This window comes from Hibiscus syriacus, unplaced genomic scaffold (assembly GCF_006381635.1).
Source record: "Hibiscus syriacus cultivar Baekdansim isolate YM2019G1 unplaced genomic scaffold, ASM638163v2 tig00110154_pilon, whole genome shotgun sequence".
NCBI lineage: Eukaryota > Viridiplantae > Streptophyta > Magnoliopsida > Malvales > Malvaceae > Hibiscus > Hibiscus syriacus.
In genome coordinates, this window is record NW_024062605.1 from 239,688 (window position 1) to 257,553 (window position 17,866).

The following is a 17,866-nucleotide window of genomic DNA, read 5'->3' on the forward strand; positions in this document are numbered from 1 at the left end:
TTTTAGCTCGTAAATGAAAAGTTTGGCCTGAAACGAGGATTTTTGTGGGAATCAGATTTTCAGTACGTGATTTGTATTAAAAGTTATAAAGCGATAAAATTTAATATTGAAATCGGATAATTGGATCAAACTGGAATTTTACGAAAATTTTAAGGATGTTAGAAAATGGTTGAAAATATTATTTTCATATTTTAGATCAGAGAAATTTGGCTTATAACATTGTAATATTTTAGATTTGACCGAATAGTGAAATTTTAGTGACTAAAATAAAATTTTGAAAAATTTGATGGTCAAAAAGGGAAATTTAGAGATGAGATCTGTACATCCATTTAAGAATATTAAAATATAATTAAAGGAGTGGCATGGAGCTAAAATAGGGATTCATTAAGGGCAATTTAGACTTTTGGATTAAATTGAATTAAAAATTTAATTTAATTAGCTTTTAAAAGTCAAGTTAGGATATAATTGCTTAGAATTTTCAAGAAATCAACTTCTTTCTTCCAGCAATCTACCGAACCTCCATAGCCAAAGGTGAGCTTGTTTTTTGTTTTTTTGGTCCATTTTTATTAAGATTTTAAGTTAGGTTATTAAGGATAAAATAACCTACATGAAATTCTCTTTCATTTGGCATAAAAATATTCTGTTTTATGTTTAAGTTGGTGAGATGTGGATGAAGGGGAAGTGTGATTCTTATGATTTAAGGTTGATTATTGATGTTAGAAGTGTTGTGAAGTTGAAATCAAGCATGAAAGTTGTTAAAAATCAAGTGTAAGACTATATTTATGGTTTGACCAAAGGGGAAAATTAGGTAAAAATACTAAAAAATTCCCTATGATTTAGAATTGATATTAAAAGTGTTATAAGTGACTTGGAGATCAATTTGGATCAATTTGGAACCTTGAAAGTGAAAAAGGGCTATTTTACAAGTTTTAAGGATTTTGGGACATTATTGTATAAATGTGAGATTTGGAGTATTCAATGATAATTTTTAGTATTAAGATGCTGTAAAATTAAGTTGCAAAGTTAGTTGGAACCAAATTTCAAGTTAGGTAAAAGTTAGGGGTGGAATTCAAAAAGTCCAAAAAATATAGGGACTTGATTTCAAGTTTTTAAATGTGAAAGTACCATTTGGGTAAAATAATACATTTACGGAAATTTTATTTATGTGACTTTTGAGTTTAAATGTTGAGTTGGGATCGAATTCAAGTTTATCAAGTTGGGTGGTTGAAATTGAAAAGTTTTAGAAAGTTAAGGATGAAATTGCAAGTTTTTAAATATTCAAGTATTGATTTGAATATTTTATTAAGGTGCTGGAAATTTTATGTGATTAATGTGACATGACCATAACAGTGAAAGGCTATTATGAATTTAATGGGAAGTTAAGGTGAATTCTAGAAAGAATTCATATTAGTGGGTTGATTGTATAATTAGCAAAAGTTGAAGGGTTGATAATGGAAATATATATTTATATATATATTTTTGGAATTTAAGGAAAATATTTTGAGAAGTTTGAAAGTTACGATAGAAGTACGATTTAGTTTTATATCGATTTAAGTATCATATTTATTTCCATCAAATTTTTTTATTTAAGTTTAGATTATGTTAGTTTGATGCTAGCATATAGTTTGAATATTTTATGTTATTATATAATGTTGTCAGATCAAGGTAAATTTAGTGATTCAAGTAGCTTGATGGGAAGGAAAAATTATGGGATCAAGAAGACTATCGTGGAGAAGGTTAGATAGCGAGGCAAATGTAAGTGCATTTAATTCGTGTTTGTATTATCGTACAAATATTGGCTTGCGATGAGCCAATGACGGAGTTACTACAGTAAGAAGTAACTCCTAATATTATGTGAATTGTGATTCTAGCCTAAAGATTCATTTATTAAGCTTATAGAATTATGAAATTAAGCTAAGGATGCTAATTAAGGAAAGTTGTCTATAAATTAGAATTCAAATAGTGAGTTTAGAAATTCACCATAAATTATAAAGAATTGATAGAGGTTGATCTTTATATCGTCAGATTCGTATATCAGTATAGCTTTGTTTAAAATAGACGGAGTCTGATTTTGAGGTGTACACAAAAAGATATGAAACATTAATCGGTGATAGGTCAGAAAACATGACAGCAGATTTTGTAGAAACAACTTCTATCAATCAACTTTGAAAATTCGTTATAAATTGTACAAGTGGAACTAAACATAATGCCTTATATGGTTAGATTTGTATTTGAGTCTAGTTTTCATTAGTACAAATAGAATAATTTTTCAGTATATTAATTAATGCAGAATAATATTTTTTGAAGATAGTGCAACTGCCAGAATATAGAATTTTGATAAATTGTATATTGAAAATAGTGGAAGGCAAATGATTTAAATCTAAAGCTTAGTGAGACTCATATTTTGATTTAAAAATAATAATAATAAAGTGTTAAAGTGAGTACAATTTGTTTATTTGATTATTATAGTCGAGAAAGACTTGCGATAAGTTAACCTCATTTTATTTTCCAGTACGATTTATAAATTTTTAGTATGGAATATTTCTATAAAAGTTTTCATCAAGTTTTATGAATGATTTTGGGTATGACCAAGTATGATATTTACGATGATGAATTCTAAATGTTTACAGTTATCAGATGATTTTCCAATTATTAGATATTTCCAATTATTAGATAATTACAAAAATAAGATATTTTACAGTTATAGATACATATTAATAAATGATTATATGATGATAAATATAAACCCATTGCATGTTGAATTGAGAGTCGTAGGTACATTTGACATGTCATTAAGTGAGTACTTATCAGTTCAACTTTGGTATATTCGTGTCTCAATGTTCAACATCATTGGTGCTCAATTAGGTTATGATTGCACTGAAGTGCATCATATCTCAGTTTCAGTTACGATTCGGCACCGTGTTGTGCCCAGTGCACACCTTAAACTCACGTACCTTATATTCTTTTACATATACATTAGGTTATAACAATAAACATGAAAGTTATGACAGTATATGAAAAAAAGGAACATAGAATTGAAAAGAAAGTTTTGAAATATGTTTGAATAAAAAGAACAAAAGTTATTTATGATATTTGATGTTGACTTACATTATTTTTTGATAAAATCATGAGATGATGATTTTTCATGTTTTTTAGAAGGGAAAACGACTTGATTGGTCCGGTCTGAAGTTTAATGTTTTTATTTAAATTACAGTTTGTTTATTATATTTTATGGAATTTATGGTTTTATATCACTTTAGTTATATTTATGCCTCACTAAGTTTTACTTAGCGCGTGAGGATTTTGATGCGTAGGTTCCAATAAAGTAGAGGTCGTGAAGTGAGAAGCTTGCCAACATCTTATACAAAATCAAACCTACCGACAGTATCAGTAAGACATCCTAACTTTAACCTATTAGTGGCATGTACATTATATTTGTTGGGTTGCTTTATCAAATTTATTTTAAAAAAGGTTTTAATAGTAATTAGGGTTATTTTCTCTAATTTCGTCTAATTTTAGTATTAATAGTATTTATGAGTGAATAATTTAAATGTTAAATTTTAAATGATTTAAAATCAAACAGTTTTAGGCAGCGGTATTTTGGTGTGAAACAACACTGAACTGTCTAATTACTGACTGAAATTAAATTAGTTTTCAATAATCAAACAGTATTTTATAAATTTATGTGATTAAGGAAAAAAATTTAAAGTAAAAAAGGAATTATTAAATGAAACAAAAAATTTTAAGCATTTAAGTTCAAGAAAGATCAGTTGATTGATGTGACATATGTGGCTCATATTACGATATACATATGGGTTATGGTTGTTATAAAGGGAAGGTTGAGAGTTAGGTTGATCATGAAAGAAGGGGTGGACCATTTCAGTCCAGCTTACCTGTTTGATGAAGGTTCAACCATCTCATGGATACCCTGCGGAAGGAAGCTCAGTTGCTCTTACTTCGGCAATGAGGTACCATAACATTCCTTCTCCATCTAGTCGACTGTGCTCAACCGACGGAATTTGATGGTTTCATTGCTTGTCTTTAGGTTTCTATTCTGGAGATGGACGGGCAATTTGACAGACTAGATGAACTTATTTATGTTGAAAGCCATTTGAGCAACCTCTCTACCAAGTTCTATGGAGAAGTTACCCTGCAAATGTTGAAGCATGCTGATTTCCCCGGAAGTAACAACGGAACCAAGCCTCTTCCAAACCATTGTCGGATTGAAGATAAGAGATCTCTACGAGCAAATTACCTCCAGCAAAACTGCAGCTCCACTAGAAGCAACCAAAGCCTGAGATTGCATACATTGGACTAGACCTTGTGTTCAAAACAAATTATCCTCTTTCAAGCTTCATTCGACTGTTGAGCTGTTGTTGCTATCATAAGAATTGAGTATGATCCCATGCATTTATTTTCTGTTGTAATTCAGTTGAGATCTGTGATATAGAGAAATAAAATGAGTTGAATTTCAACTTAAGAAGTTCATATAAGACGAGCACTTTTGACATCATCTCTCCTTTTCTATTACCCCGTAATTTGTAACCATTTATGATGTTATGATCTTTGGCTTTTTACTCGAAATGTGAGGATTTGGTTATAGAAGTGTGGCCAAAACGAGACGTTTTCCTTGTATTTGGAGCAACCTTTCTGCAACCTGATGTCAGATATAAAAACTGAATGCTCCCTCCCTCAATATTCTGGGAATTCTACAATTGGAAATGGAATGATAAGGCTTTAAATCCTTCAAACTTGGTATGTTGAAACGATATTTGGTGCATCACCTCATGCTAAAAGAATGTATAATAAACCCACGATAGAAATAAAAACCATGGCAGATAAATCAACTAAGATATTTCTTCCTATATCTATGACTGACCTTCACTTTTGATATCTAAACTTTTGCATGTCATACGTATATGGACCATACATTAGAACTCAGATGAACAGAGCAACTAATACTTGGCTACATATATTTTCAGAATTCATGTTTTCCGAGAAAGCTGTAAATACATTCAAACTAGAAAGCAGAGTCATACATATATATGAAACTACTAAATATCATGCGCAGATACCAGCCATCTGCATCTCTATTTGATAGTAACGAACTTGTTTGTGCCATTCCTGGCCCAGTGGTCTTTCAAGTCAACAGGATGAGAAAGATCATAACCTTCAGCTGCAAGTCTCAGTAGAAGTTTGAAATATGCCCCATTGCTCATCTTTCTCCCAGCCACACGAGCACGGGCCTGGTGGGACTAATGGGAAGAGGACATTTCGATATATTAATGGTACAACATGAAGATTGCCAACCACTGGCACCCCACTTGTAGCACACTCTTGCAACACCTGTACAAGAGCAAATGGGGGAAGGCACCCCTGAGAAATCAAACTTTGTTCTGTTAAGATCGACATTGAGATTATTCTTCTCACGTTTGGCTTCCGGAATGTTTGGTCCCTTCACCTTCTTGGGAAAAGAGGGTTTCTTCATGGGCTGCTTTGGCCCCAGAACCTTGGATGCTATTTGATTAGAGCCCTTCACAGAATACTTATGTTTCCTCACCTGTGTGATTTTAGTCTCCCAATCATTCTTGTTCCCTGATTCAGTTGTGGGACAAATGGTACGAATGGGTGTAACAACAAGACCAGGTTCATCGCGTCGATGCAGAGAGCTTAAGCCAGGTTTGGATGTGGGGTTGTAATGATAAAGCCAAGAAAAAGGCGAATCGGCTGATCCTATGTCGGTTTCAGACATCGAGTTTTTATCCGAATAAGACCTCATCTTCATAGCTACTACTTGATTCTACAGCAAAACAATAACAAAAAAAAATTCCAATAGACAAATGAGAATTTTCTATGATTATCTCAGGACAACAAACGATTTTCAAGCGTCCAAGATGAAAAAAAAATCAAAGCTCCTCTTAAGTCGTATTAAACCCTTCAATGTTCTACTCTCTATTTGCATGCATGGACATATACATCATTTGAAAAGGAAACTGAAAAGATTTTAACATATCAATAAGTGCAACAAGACGAAAGCACACTACATCCAACTAAGCTATCTCAACTTCAGTAAATGGCTAACTGGAACAGAATTTAGCAAGCCTATCGAGGTATAAAGTTAGAGACAAGTTTTTGATGACTAATAGAGAAGATTTCAAGCAAACCCCATTTTGAAACAAACAAATAAAAGGCAGAGGGCAGGCCACAGTGAGATGAAACAACCCTAAACCCTGATCTATTAACAAAAACCCATTTGAGGAGAAGCATCGAAGCAATCATAAAATAAAGAAACAACTGATAACACACTGCATAAACCCATATCTCAGCCTGAAAAAAATAAAAGCAAAAAGACATCAGATTTATAACTAGCAACCGTAAGTGAGAAACCCATCAAGGAAAAGATGGTACCAAGTACTAAAAGCTACGGGAATACTGGAATGAAAGGGACTTACAAGCTTGGTAAGATCTAGCTGGAGATAGTTCTAGGCAAGTTTCTGAGCTGAAAAATCTAAGAGTAAAGAACATCTCCAAAAAGGAAGTTTCCACCATTAATTGTTAGGCCTGTGAAGGCTTTTCAGTATGTCTGCGCAGTGACAGTGAGCACCAAAAGGCAAAAGCATTGCAACTGAACTCGCTATCCTTTAATCTTTGCCTAAATATTTGACAAAATATTCGTTTCTTATCGATTGCTCGACTTTTCTCAAATGTCGAGTTTACCATAGTAAAATGAACAAAAACAAAATCTTTTACCTCAGTAAGAGTTTCATCTCTCTCCAAAGAATTTTTATTTTTATTTTTATCAGCCCTCATATTAACATTAGCAGATTTGCATAAGGGAATATCATAGCTGCCTTTTTTACTCAATCATCATCCATTAAAATTATTTTTCACTTCGACATTCATTTTAAATTATTTTTTGATTTATATCTTTTTGTCACAGACAGATATATTTTATTTTAGAAAAAACTTTTCCAAAGACATTTCTTTTAGAAAACTACTTTTATTGATGTTGATAAGTGTATTATTTAGTTAATATTTTATTTTTAAATTATTTTTAATATTGGTTTTTGTGGTTTATTTATTCGTTTTGATTTATTTGTTGTGTTGGACATTAGATTATGAAAATTGTACTAAAATGATAAAATTTTATAGTTTTTTTATTTTATTTTCGGAATCAAAGTTGGATAAGTGGGCATGATTTTGGGCATGAAGCATATGACATGGCGATGACATCAACACCTTCTAGAAGGTCCAATCAACGCTTCTAGAAGAACGAATGGATCAGTCGCACGTTTCTGTAATTCAGATTTAACTTAAACTCATGTTTTAGGATATTATTTTAAATATGATATTTTATCTTATCTTTATTTTAGGTATTTTAGTTTAAATAGTTTTAAGTATTTTAATTAGGATTTATTTCTTTATTTTAGAATTATTTTTACCTTATTTTTAGTATTTTGAAAGCTATAAATATCTTCTCAGGATAAGCCTAAAAACATATCTCTCAACAACTGAGAATTTGCTTTTCTTCTTCTCTCTAGCTTTAAAAAATTCTCTCTTTTATTTTCTTTTCAAGTTTTCATTTTTTTTAATTTTAAGTTTTATTTTTAAATAGGTTAAGTATGACTTTTGTCATGCTTAGCTAATTTTCTTTAATCGAAGGTTAAAGCGATGGCTCAATTCCAAGCGTGAGAATTGTAAGGCACTTAAATCGTTTCGGATATCTCTCTCTATTTTTTGGGCTTAATTTTAAATCAAAACAATTTTCAAAGCTAAAAGTCGACATTGATCTGGATGTTGTTATGGTTAACGTGGGAGGAAGGATCGGCTTATTGAAGCACATTCGACTTCCTGGGAACACACTTAGCAAAATTGTTAGCTAAGAAGAAACTGAGATCGAAATCAGTTATTGTTAAAACAACATAATCCGAGTCGGCAGCTTTTCGGGCCTCAACGTTTTTAGATATACAACATTGTTGTTGCTTAGATCAATTCACAAACCGATATTAAAGATAACACTTGAGTATTCGGTATACAAAGCACAGTCACAAGGATTTGTCATTGTAGACAAGTAACCGGCGTAGATCATGAAGTAAAGATCTATTTCGATAATCTAAAGAAACCGAGTCAAAACTGAAAGCCTAATAATACTTTTCACAAATAATTTTCTTTTCAAACTCAAATTATTATTTTATTATATTTATTATTATTTTTGTATTATTTACCTTTATCTTATTTTCAAACAGTCTTTCAAAATCATCTATTTTATCTTATTCTTATTTCACATCTATTTTTATATTTTTAATCTTGAATTTCATCCACATCTAAAATCTATTGTTCAAAAATAAAAAAATAATTAAATCAAAAACTGCATAATATCTATGGAATCGACCTTACTTTCCACTTGCTATATTTTATTCATATTTCTTTATATTAAATCAGAAACTGTTTGTCAGATGTGATAGAAATGGTAATATCTTTTGAAGAATTGTGTTAGCCCACAACTGCGAGCAAGCTTTGCCTTACCAGAGGGACCATGAGCAATGGCACAAAAAGGAAGGGCTGATGATGCAGCTGTCCCAGTCCATGGGAACTGAAACAAAACAAGATATGAATGTCAAGAACATATACATATACGACACAACTATGAAAGACAACCAGTGTGTAATTGGGCAGAGTAATGATCACTGGTTTTATTGCCTGCCGAGTCTTTAGGACATACCTCGATGCAGTTACTATTCCGCGAGCAATAGGGTCAAGAAACCGTAACTTGTGAGTGTTGCTTGCACAAAATTTGTACCCATCAGACCAGTCACTACGACTGCAGCAGCTGTGAGAGATGCATTGGCACCTACAAGTAATAATGACAAGTTATCATATCCAGTGAAATGAATCCAACAAATGTTATACTGATAACAATTGGAACATGTTTAATTACCTTTTCTGGGCTCCCAGAAAGAAAAATTTTCATCTTACTACCCTCTGTTACTATTCCGCGAGCAATAGGGTCAAGAAACCGTAACTTGTGAGTGTTGCTTGCACAAAATTTGTACCCATCAGACCAGTCACTACGACTGCAGCAGCTGTGAGAGATGCATTGGCACCTACAAGTAATAATGACAAGTTATCATATCCAGTGAAATGAATCCAACAAATGTTATACTGATAACAATTGGAACATGTTTTAATTACCTTTTCTGGGCTCCCAGAAAGAAAATTTTCATCTTACTACCCTCTGCAGGCTACAATACATTAACCTTCCCATCAAAAAGGGAAACAATGCTGAGAGCTATTGCCACAGTGGGTAAAATTGAAACAGTCAGACTTGGTTTTAAGCCAACAAGACGACCAGCAAGAGCAGTTGAATACGAAGAAAACAAGCTCGAGACAACGATCGATACGAAAATCACAGCTGCATGTCTCTTAACAACATGTAAAAGTCAAGAGCAACAATAATTAGCTCACAACAAATAGAAGAACAATCACATGCACATAATTGGAAGATTTAACTTTTTACATTCGTACCTAAGACTACCAACTCCCAACCGTGAAATGTATCCGAAGGCAAATACTGTCGTGTCTGCAGAGAGTGCACAACAAATAATTGGATGAAAGACCTTTCTCACATCAGATGGCAACCTGAAAATCTGAAGAATAAAATTAGTTAAACCTCGTTCAATAAAAACTTTTTTTCAGATGGTTTTGATGTAAAAAGGGAAACGAAATTTTACTCTGAACCGACCATGTAGCCTAGAATAGTGGAGGCAAGTAGGAAAGGGAGGCATGTTCGAGCAATCGTCCCCAATGCTGTAGGATAAAATATTTGAACTAACAAATGACAACAGATAATGCAGAGATGCATTTCGAACGAAGAACATGAAATCTAGTGATAAGTGAATCCGAAAGGAACCAACAACTCAGAAAGTAACGCCCTATACAGAATTTAAATTGGAAAGAAAGAGAAGACTTCATCAAAAATCTTATAGTAGTATATCTATAATGAAGCATAGCTTGAGGCCTGAAGCAGCAGGAATATCAATCTTGTTGCAGCAGTAGGGACAGTAGCATCAAGAATCACCAAAACAGAAAATATACAAAACATTCCGAATAATGCACTGGGAAACTACTTATCAGCAGTCAAAAAGCTTTCTTCAATAACTTATCCATTGCCAGAACTACCCCAAGTAAAACAACCAACTGCAAAACCCCAAACACCAATATAAATAAAAAATGTGAAACAAAGCTCTCCTTCACTATATAAAAAAAAAAGGAGATATACTTGCCTTTTGAGAGAGGAAATGTTGGATTTCGAGGGATCCTGTGGAGGTTGTTTGGCTTTGCCATTAATGTGACACAAGTAAAAGAAAACGATTTGGAATGATGGTGATTAGAGATATAAAATGACAAACTCGAGGGTGTCTTCACCATTGAAACTAGCCAGGAGAGATCAAAATTTCTAAGAAACTCGCCATTTCACCATGAGAGGAAACTGGGATGGTTTTACAAGTTTGTATGGACGTCAAATAACGTTGCCATCAAACGGCGTTTATCCCGAAATATCACCATAACCCTATATATTTTCTTGTCAGCACCGTTTAGACTATATTTTTTCGATTTAACACTTTTGCAGGAAGACGCGTCCTGCACCACGATTTATAAAATGTGTAAAAAATTCGAGTGTTAATTTTATAAATATTTTTAAACGGGTGCTAAATACTTAATTAATTTTATTATGGTGACATTTGTATAAAAAAACTCAGCATTTAAATCTCCTCCCTCCCCGTAATGCTTAGTCTTATATGTACTTGGTCTGTATTTTTAATTGTTTGTTTAATTAGTAAAGTCAATGCAATCCACGTGGAACGCATGCGAGCAAACGGGGAGTATTCAGACATATTCATTGTATTCCAACTCCAACAGACACACGGCGCAGTCTTTGGGGCTGTTGTTGGGTCTGGTTTTCAAAGTGTAGAGGGTAAGCGGCAGCGTTTTTATGGCAGAGTCATCGAGGCGACCAAGCGTGATATTAAGGTGTGACTTCCAACAATTATTTTAAGTGTTTTTTATATTTAAATTAAAAAATCTGTGAGTTTTAATAAATAAAAAATTAAATCGGGTCGGGTCGGATTTTCTTAATTGTTTATCAGATCGGGTTGAGTCGAGTGAAAGTATAATTTCGTCGGATTGGGTCGGGTTACGGGTGGAGTATCATTTCTTCTCGAGTCGAGTCGGGTGATCCAAAAACCCGACCTATGTCCATCCCTAGTTATGAGCATGGAAAATGATGGATCATGGATGGCATAAGTATGTTGAGTGGCCGCTGTAATTTGAGTTATTACCCTTCTATTAAAAAAAAGTTGTAATTGAAATTTCAAAAGAGAAAATAATTCAGTGACCAAAAATGTTTTATAATATACGAATTTAATCAACTTTTTTTGGATTTGTCAAAATGACCAACAAATTCGCAACGCGAATTCAATTTCACAACCCAGTTTCCAATTTCGCAACGCGATAGTCAAATTCTCAACGCGAAAGTCAAATTCGCAACGCAAAAATCAAATTCGCAACTGAATTTCAAATTCGCAACACGAATTTAATTTCGCAACAGGTTTTAGTTTCGCAACACAAATGTTTTGGGTATATAATAACGCAGCAGCAATAACTCATAACATAAATCCCTAAATCGCAACTCATTCCATCTCTATCTATCACTCTCTTCGGCGACATTCGTTCCTATATCCAACGACATCCTTCCCCATCTCTATTTTTTTACATAATTTTATTTCTATATAATTTTTCAATGATTTCTCTCCCAAATTATCAACTATCAACTTAATAAAGGTATATTTTTCTCAAAGTTAGTGATGATATCTAGTTTATAGCTCGTTTGTTTAGTAAATTAATTTACAATTTTTAGAATGAAATTATCTAATGTTGATCATGTTTGGATATATTTGTGTTTTGGAGGGTCATGGGAGAATGTTCATGGTGTTTTACAATATGTGCCTTTACCCATGAATCTTCAACTAAAACTGTCATTAAAAAAGTTAACTTATGAAATTCTAATGCTACGTGTTGCAAAAAAATTGAATTTAGAGCCTCTAAGTGGATTTAGGCTATCTTATCTGAGAAAAGATAAAGTTTATTTGTTAACCGACAATGCAGATATTGAACGATTCATTGCTTACATTAGTGTTTCACAAGAAGATGATGTTACATTATATGTTGTTGAACCTAGAAGTATGAAGTTGTGTCAATAGGGGGTAGTAATCAACTAAGTTCTTCAACCCAAAATTTAATAGTTCCACCACAATTTCATCACCAAGCAAATTTTGTTTCACCACATTTTCAATACCAAACACAATCTCAAAACCCACAACCTTTTTTCTAATCCAAATCCCAATCAACTTTCAGCACCAAATTTCGGTTTTCATATTGACCAGTTAGACGATTATGAGCCAACAAAAAAATTGTGAGTACTAGTCAGTATTCGAAATTTGATATTGGTCAATACCCGGACTTTGATCTTGGTCAATACTCAGATTTTGATGACGTGATGGAAGAAGAAACAGACCCTGCATGTAATGATTTTGATATTGGTCAAAATCTAAATTTTGATGATGAAACAGCCGCTGCCGAGGAAGATATTGTCGATGATAATGAGGAGGAAGTTACGACTGTGAATGAACATGTTGAACATTCATTCTGTAATTCATATAACCCTGAAGAAGAAAAAGAAGAAGAAGAAGTCCCCGAAGAAAGGAAAAAGAAGAAAATGCCACTGGAGTATAACTGGAATATGCCAGAATTACTTCAGATACCGGAAGAAGAGTTGGTAAAGATATCAGTTGATTGTTATACAAAAGTTATTCGTATCAAGAAAGATGATTGTTTTGATACAAAGGAAGACTTGAAGATAGCTTTGTATACGAAATGTGTGGAAGATGGCTATCAACTAAGAGTTAACAAATCAAGCAAAGATCGTTTCGAAACAAGGTGTATGATTGACAAAAACTGTATGTGGTGTATGATTGCTAAGAGGATAAAAGATTGCGAAATGTTTCAAGTTAGGAATTTTATTGATAAACATACATGTTCAAGAACCCAAGTTTTTCCTCACCATAGACAGGCAAACAAAAAGGTGTGGGTGTTTTCTGGCTGAGTTAATGTTTTTGAATGGAATGGTTAAATCCTGGGTCGGTAACTCATATCAAAACAGATAGAGATGGACGCTTTGAGTTGTTGTTTATCGCCATTGGTGCTGCGGCTATTATAATTTTGTTGACTCATTTTTGTTAGTTGCATGCATTTCACATTTAAATGATTATATTTCTTGTGTATATGATTTTGTAGATTTGTTCATTTATTACTTGTATGCGCCCAGTTATTATAGTTGATGAAGAACATTTGAAAGGTCAATACCTTGGAGTAAACTTATTAGCAGTAGCCATAGATGCTAACAATGGGATACTGCCAATAGCTTACGGGGTTGGCAAATCTGAAACCTCTGATTCATGGACATGGTTTATGGGGTGCATCTTAGGGATTGCATAGGTCCTATTAACAATTTGACAATCATATCCGATAGGGCAAACTCAATTGACAACATTGTTAGAAGGTGTTTCCCAGATGCTTTTCATGGACTTTGTGGTGTTCATTTGTACAGAAATCTAAAATCAATATCTGCTGGTATAAAAAATCACAAATGGATATACTGGAAGGCTGTAAAAGCTTATCGGGAAGTGGATTTTAATAAGCATATAAATTGTTTAAGACGTGTTTTGCCTCAATGTGCTCAAACACTAGAAGATGTCGGGTTTGAAAGATGGTCAAGAGTACATCAACTTGGAGCAAGATATGGTTTCATGACGTCTAATAGTGCAGAATCAATCAACGCTCTAAGTCGTCATTCCCGGAAATTACCCATTACTATGTTAATGGAGTTTTTTCGAGCCTCTATTCAACAGTGGTACTACAAGAAAAGAAACCATGCAGGTATTATTTCTTTAAATTCGTAACTTATAATATATTTTACTAAGTATTATTTATTTAAATTTACAGGAACATTGGAACGTCGTGTTACACCATGGACTGAAAAAAAAGATAACGAAACGTGTTGTGAAGTCAATGTCCTGGAGTTGAACCATGTTCAAACACTTTGTTTGAAGTATTGGATAATAATTTAAATGGGCTTGTCGATCTAAATGCAAAGACGTGTAGTTGTAAGAAATGACAAACATCTGGTTATCCGTGTGGCCATGTTATAAAAGTTGCTCTTCATCTAAACCAAGATGATTCAAGCGCATACACTATGGATTGCTACACTACAGAAGTATATCAACAGACTTATGCCGAGATTATCTATCCATGTCCACATCCTTCTGAGTGGGACATACTAGATGACTTACAAACAGTTTTGCCACCAGTCATGGACAGCAAGCTACCTGGCCGACAAAAAAATCACGATTGTATACCGTCTAAGGGTGAAGAGAAGAGGATATCGACATGTAGTTGGTGCAATGAGAGTGGTCATACAAGGTTGACATGTGGATCACCAGTGCCATCACAATCATCTTTTCCTCTACCAAAAAATGGATCTTCATCAAAATCCAAAGCTCATATGGTGCCAAGCAAAAGGAAATCAAAATCAAAATCGAAATAAAAATAAAAATCCCAATCACAACCGGCTTCACCTTTTGGGACTTATTAACTTAGGTGATTTTTAAATGCAAACGTTGTATTATGTGTATTTTATGTGTGAATGCATACATTTTCAGTTAGACATTCATTAGTAACTTGAGTTTGAACATTGATATGATATGTTCAGTTGTTATCATGTTGAGATTTTCTCTTGTGTTTGATTGCTTGGATAGTTGTTCTCTTGCTTCTTCAAGTGTCTTTAGCTTGTATTTATAGCTTGGAATGTGTTTGATGTTGTATATACCTTGATGTTGTATGTTGCGATCAATGCGAAAGTCAAATTCGCAACGCGAAATAAGCGTTGCTAATTTGACTATTGCGTAGTGAATTTGACTTTCGCGTTGCGAATTTGACTATCGCAACGCTTATTTCGCGTTGCGAATTTACCTTCAACATGTATTTTTTACCTTCAACATAATTCAGATTGAAAATTAAACAACAAATCAATTAAACATTGTTGTGGGTACATTATTTGAACATTGTTATGGGTACATTATTTGGAAAAATAATGTTCCGGACTTTGTTAGAAATAACCCTTTTTCATCGGATTAATTTCGTTTTTGTGTGTACATTATTTGAACATTGTTATGTATAAATTTGTTGTGTATGTATGTTTTGGTTTGATTATATTGTATGTATATTTTCATTCAGATGAGATGGGTTGTGTATAACAAAACAATATATCTCTTCCATGTGAGTATTTTATTCCAACCATGAGACAAGTGTGATAATCCCATCAACTCACAACTCAGCTTTGAACTCAATCAATATTGTCTTTTAGCTTGATGGTTCATAAAGCATGTTACTTGAACAGTATGAATCAATTATGCAATTTCCATGTTCAATTTAACACTGCATTTCAAATTCATTTCATATGTAATTGGAGTTTGAATTTAAATTTCAATTTGAGTTTGAATTTCAATATAAATTTCGGCTCCACTATAAATATTAGCCCAAGCCAATATGCATGTTATCATTGATTATTCCTAATTTCCATTGTTTTTTTCAACTTTAAACGCGAGGGAAATCCCGACCATCATATTTTTTGGTCAACTTTAAAGCGTCAGAAACGTTTCGAGCGTATGATTTGGGTGGTATACGAGAAATGCAACAAATGACAACTAAAAATCCTGATAATTGAGGGCTACAACTTGTAATAATAACAAAAATCCGAAATGCTTCTGAGTACCACCCAAATCATAAGTCTGAAATGCTTCCGATGCTCATCAAAATCCAAAGCTCATATGGTGGCAAGCAAAAGGAAATCAAAATCCAAATCTCATATGGTGCCAAGCAAAAGGAAATCAAAATCTACAACTTGAGTTTGAACATTTATATGATCTATTCAGTTGTTATCATGTTGGGATTTTATCTTGTTTGATTTTTTGGATAGTTGTTCTCGTGCTTCTTCAAGTGTCCTTAGCGTTGCGAAATTGGAAATTGGGTTGCGAAATTGGAATTCGCGTTGCGAATTTGTTGGTCATTTTGGCAAATCCAAAAAAAGTTGGTTAAATTCGTATATTATAAGGGATTTTTTGTCACTGAAGTTATTTTCTCATTTAAAAATTGTAGAGATGAAGAAAGTTTTGTTATAAAGTAAGAAGCACGCAAAATTATTAAGAAAACTACCTAAATTTTATTCAAACATGTATATTTACAAAATATATAATTTAATATTTTTATTAAATTTTTAAAAATTAAATAATTAAATATGTCGTATATTATTTACGTTATAATCTTATTTATTATTATACATTAAATTTATGTATTGAGTAAAAAATATGTTATATAAATGAATTCTTATATAGTGTAAATTTTAAAAAAATAAATCTAATTGAATTGAGTGACTAAAACGAAACAAAAACTTAAGTTTAATGATGATTTTGAAAACTAAAATAGTTGACTAACCAAAATAGAATCACACGAATAATTAAGTGACTAAATATATAATTTACCCTTAGTTTTTTTAACAGAATTAACACATTAGAAAAAGTAACGATTTAAATTTGGAAAGACAAAACATTCCAAAAAATATTACAGAGAAATTTCATATAAATAATATAATTTAGGGTTACGGTGCATTTAAACCATAAACTAATTTTAAATTTTAGGGTGGGTCCTCGTGAAAAGGACTCCGCCTGTTTTTGAGAAGTTGTCAAACTTTTTATAAATATCACCTAATATAAATTAATTTCGTATTTGCACCGTTTAAAATATTTATAAAATGAATACATGATTTTTTACACATTTTGTACAGCGCGGTGTAAGGGTGTGTTTTAGACCACGTGGCGTAAAACGAAATACAAGGGGGCGTCTTCCTGTAAAAATGTTAAATCAAAAAATATAATTTAAACGATGCGTGACAGAGAAATATATTAATTAGGGTGATATTTCGTGATAAACGCCCCATCAAACAATATCAGATTGTTGTTTCTTTTAGTGTGATGGTGACAAGCATCTTAAGTCATACAGCGGCCTTCGATAAATTTACAGAAAATTATTAAGGAATGAAACTTGATAGTTATCTAACGTGTAGAACAAGAAGAAAAAACAGTGAGATTTATTAGAAGGAAACTGCGGGTCTCGCTAAATGTCTAATGCCAAATTTTGTGGGTTTGAAGTTTGATTGATTGGTGTCAACTTAAGTTGGTTTCAGAGTAGGGCTCGATTTTTGTATACGTAACCAAAGTAGTATTATATATAAATAAATCAGGGTCAACTACTTATTTGGTACTCCGTTTACTTTCACATTTATGATTTGATCACCCAACTAATTCTTTTAAAAATCATAATTAAAGTTACTGTTTGTTTTTATTTTGTCATCAAGTTTAACCGTTAACTTAACAAAAATAATCATGTGGCATGGTATAATAACAATTTTAATCCCAAAACTTACATATTCTATTAAACTGGTTATAATTCAATAAATCCTCAACATTTAAAAATATTATTAAATTAATAAATTATTATTAAAGTGTCCAATTATTTCAAATTAAAATGAAGACAATTTGATAGAATTTTTAAATATTGAAGATTTATTAAATCATTTTGAATTATGATCAATTTAATAGAATATGTAAGTTTTGAAGACTAAAACTATTATAGACTAAAATTATTATTATATCATGTCACATCATTACCTCAATTTAGTCAATGGTCAAACTTA

The 17,866-nt window shown here is 32.4% G+C and overlaps 1 long non-coding RNA gene and 3 pseudogenes across 1 annotated transcript; 2 read left to right on the forward strand and 2 right to left on the reverse strand.

Annotated features, from left to right (window-relative positions):
- Positions 1 to 490: 490 nt before the first annotated feature.
- Positions 491 to 3,395, forward strand: LOC120215707. The gene is made up of 3 exons (XR_005524992.1): positions 491 to 531; positions 1,660 to 1,755; positions 3,315 to 3,395. It is a non-coding gene; the product is annotated as an uncharacterized LOC120215707 (long non-coding RNA).
- Positions 3,396 to 3,803: 408 nt separating this feature from the next.
- LOC120215706 lies at positions 3,804 to 4,633 on the forward strand (annotated as a pseudogene).
- Positions 4,634 to 4,951: 318 nt separating this feature from the next.
- On the reverse strand, positions 4,952 to 6,620 carry LOC120215698 (annotated as a pseudogene).
- Positions 6,621 to 8,452: 1,832 nt separating this feature from the next.
- LOC120215716 lies at positions 8,453 to 10,344 on the reverse strand (annotated as a pseudogene).
- Positions 10,345 to 17,866: the final 7,522 nt, after the last annotated feature.